The sequence below is a fragment of the Aplysia californica genome, unplaced genomic scaffold, assembly GCF_000002075.1.
Source record: "Aplysia californica isolate F4 #8 unplaced genomic scaffold, AplCal3.0 scaffold01563, whole genome shotgun sequence".
Lineage (NCBI taxonomy): Eukaryota > Metazoa > Mollusca > Gastropoda > Aplysiida > Aplysiidae > Aplysia > Aplysia californica.
Window position 1 is genome coordinate 54,357 of NW_004798833.1, and position 3,946 is coordinate 58,302.

Below are 3,946 nucleotides of genomic sequence, written 5' to 3' on the forward strand. Positions count from 1 at the left end.
CGTGCGTGCGTGCGTGCGTGAGTGCGTGCGCGCGCGTGTGACTATGTGTTTGTGACTTTTCTGTGTCAGCTAGTCAGCCAAAGACAGAGACGGTTTTAGTCCTTGTTCACTCTCAAAAGGACGGTCCCGCCCATGCTCTGGCTCATGCCGTTTCTTTCCCTGGTCTTGTGGGGACTGTGGAGAGCTCATAAACCAGGACCAATCCCTGAGCCACGAGAGGTTTTGTCTACAACGTCGTGTTGTTTACAACACAAGGATGGGCCTCCACACCCCAGCCCTGTATCTGGGAATCAATAGACGCGGCAAAGTGCCCGTTCTTCGAGAATTGGCGAGTAAACACATTAATTAGCCATAAAAAGTGTTTGGGGTGGGATATTTTTTCCATTTACCTCATTTGTAGTTTAAGTAGGAGTTTTACGTACGGCACTCGCAACACAAAAAGGTCACATAAGTGTCGAAGATTTGAGGTGTTACAAGAGGGTAACAAACACAAAATAGAAGGAGTGGAGATAGAGATGATAGATTTTTTATAGCAAAGAAGGAGCAAACCACACCAGAGCACCCGCCATCACCCATATTTAACTCATTGAAGAAATGTTGTTTAGGAGTAATTTTTAAAAAAAGATGTAGCCACGTTATTCATGAACACTCTTCCATTTTGTTTTCTTTGTCTGAAACGAAGAACTCTTTGAACTTTCAGTATTTCTAAAAAAGAAAAAAAAAACATTTTTACACACTGCAATACAAAGCGTGCGGGTCGGATTAACGAGTAAATTTGCTCTTTGAAAGTGGTGGCACAGAGTTCCCCACGCTGTATGGATACGATAGTAAAACACGACGTACGATAGGGGTAAAGAGTAAATGTATTTTCGCACGTGTTGGAATCCTAGCTAGACAGAGTTGAGCTCACAGAAAAATCTCAATCTGCGACATTTTAGTACCGTGCTCTATTTGAGACCTCTCCTTTTGTTAGCCCGGATCCTTACTGAACAGATGGGCTGATTCCGGAGTCAGGGTAAACAAGGAGAACACTTGACATTCCTCAGGTGTTTTTTTGTGTGTGGTTTTAGTAAGATTTTACGGCGCTCGAAACTGCATAAGGTCATATGAGCGCCAAGAGGTGGATGTCAACAGAGAACTCCAAACGGGGAACCAGGCTTACTCTGCTCACCTCTCTAGCCTCAACAGCACAAAGTCTGCTTCGACTATCAAGGCACCCCGGAAATAGCAGTTCACAAGAGGGTGACAAACATACAAAAAATGTAGAGGAAAAATGACGATAGTAAGGATGAGGAAAGAAAAAGCAGCAGTTCCGGCACAGTTATAAGCATGACATTGATGAATCAACCCGTTTACAGTTCTACTGAGCATAAGAACACGTCTACGTCCCCCCTTTAGGAATGGTGTAAATACACTTCAGTCCCCGGGTGGAGGGGGGGGGGTGTAGAAATCCCTTCATTGTGGTTCGGGGGTGTCACCCTAACAGCGGGGGAGTTGCGCCTATGATGTAATAGTATAGTAAAGTATGGGGTTTTACGGCGCTCGCAAATGCATAAGGTCATACGAGGGCGCTATGGCGCAATGATCGCGAACTATGCGTATGCATGCCCAGCTTGCTCAGGCCAATAGCGGGTTTTTATTACCTTTCGATAACTAGAATGTTCATTATCAGTTAAGCAAATAAGAGAAATTGCCAGTAAAGATCTTATCTGAAGTACCGCGAGGCTTATGCAAAGTTTGGATATAATGAATAATCCCCTCTCGCCCTTTCCCTAAACTGCCCCCCCCCCCAAACACACACACACACATATATATATATATATTATATATATATATATATAATATATATATATATTTATATATATATATATATATATATATATATATATATATATATATATATATATATATATATATATATATAGAGAGAGAGAGAGAGAGAGAGGGGGGGGGGGTATTTCTAGGACTTTATGTCAGCTCAACACCGTTAGCTACTTAGCCATACAGAAACATTTTTTTTCTTTTAAGTACATGCACATTGTTTATTTAACGTCTGATTAGCTAGATAGCGAGAAAAAAAACCCAGTTATAAATAATGATCCAGTTTATGTGCACGCAATAACTCTACTCTAAGTAATCGGACAGACAATTTTCTCATGTATGTTTTCAGCATGACAACGTTCCTTAGTATAACACCGCTCCTGTTTAAGTAACCCTTTCGCGTGAAAAAACAAACCAAACAAACAAGCAAAATAAACAAACAAACAAGCAAGCAAGCAAAGTAAGTAGACAGGAATGAACCGGGCCGCGAACATACCGTCTGATTATCATCAATAATATTATGAATGTTGCTGAGGTTTGGTAAGTTTTTGTTTTGTTTTTGTAAGGTTTTACGGAGCTCGCAACTGCATAAGGTCATATGAGCACCAAGGGGTGGATATCAACAGAGAAGTCCTAACAGGGAAATAGGCTTACTCTGCTCACCTCTCTAGCTTCAACAGAACAAAGTCTGCTTCCACTATCAAGGCACCCTGGAAATAGCGGGTCACAATAGAGTGACAAACATACAAAAGAAGTAGAGGAAAATGACGATAGTAAGGATGAGGAAAGAAAAAGCAGCAGTTCCCCCTATGCTGTTCCGGTACAGTATGAGCATGACATTGATAAATCAGCCCATTTACAATTCTACTGTGCATAAGAACAGGTTAATGCCCCCCCCTCCCCTCTTGGGAATGGCCTGAAGACAACTTATGTCAATGGCACCGCCCTGGGGGGGAGGGGGGGTAGGTTTTTGTTATGACAATAAACAACTGAGTGATGCAGTGATCCAACTGAACTATCGCCCGTGCACAAAGTTCAAAATAAGTAAACCCAGGGCAGAGTGACACCGCTCACGAATGAGACCAATGACAGTAAACTAAGGCATATCTGGGATAATGTTATGAGATTTTGTTTTTTCTACATCAGAAGTGATTTGGGGTATTTTTTCAATGCGTTTTCTACTCCCCAAAAAGTAATCAATGTGCGGTGTATTTACATTTTCCCCAACTATAATAGTATGCCTTAATCACCCAGGGGTGCCTTTGTCCCCTCAGTTTACGGTACCGGACATTTTTGTCACATTTCACTAGTCTCGATAAACGCTTCTAAAACTGTTCAGCATTGTCTTTCGTCTATTTATGATTCGTTGGTATTTGAGACAATCAATTCTTCGGTGTTATTCTGTAACAGTTTTTGTAATCTGAACAATCGCACCGCGCACAAAGTTCAAAATGAGTAACCCCAGGGTACAGTGACACAGCTCACGAATGACGTCAATTACGGTAAAGTACTAAGGCATATTATATTGGAAAATGTTATGAGATTTTTCTTTTCGATGTCAAAAGTGATTTTGAGAATGTTTTCTATGCATTACCCAAAAGAGTAATCAATTTGTGGTGTATTTACATGTTCCCAACTATATTATGCCTTTGTCACCCCCAGCTTAAGGTACCGGACATTTTTGTCCCGTTTCAGTAGTCTCGCTAAACGCTTCTAAAACTGTACAACGATTTTACTTTTTTAAATATATGATTCTTTGGTATTTAAGACAATCATTTCATCTGTGTAATTTTGTATCAGTTTTTGTAAATCTGTGACTGTTTGTGTGGGTAGAAAGCCGTTTTTCATGACAGACAAAACCTGATTTAGATTTCACTCCGTTTCTCTCCCTTTTTAGGATTTCGATCTCAGTTCTATTTTCTGAAGTTTCATGATCTAGATACCTGTGTATACGGTTAACATTCTCTTTTCTGGATCGAAAGGGGGAAGGCAGGGGATGTTTTGAAGGGGAGAGAGAGCAGGGGGAGGGGAGAAGGGGAGAGAGAGAGAGAGAGAGAGAGAGAGAGAGAGAGAGAGAGAGAGAGAGACAGACAGACAGACAGACAGACAGACAGACAGACAGACA

General features: G+C 41.2%; 1 protein-coding gene across 1 annotated transcript in view; it reads left to right on the forward strand.

Annotated features, from left to right (window-relative positions):
* Positions 1-3,946, forward strand: part of LOC106013934 — a gene marked incomplete at its 3' end in the record, with an annotated part of 6,931 nt that overhangs the window by 1,460 nt on the left and 1,525 nt on the right. The window lies entirely within an intron of this gene.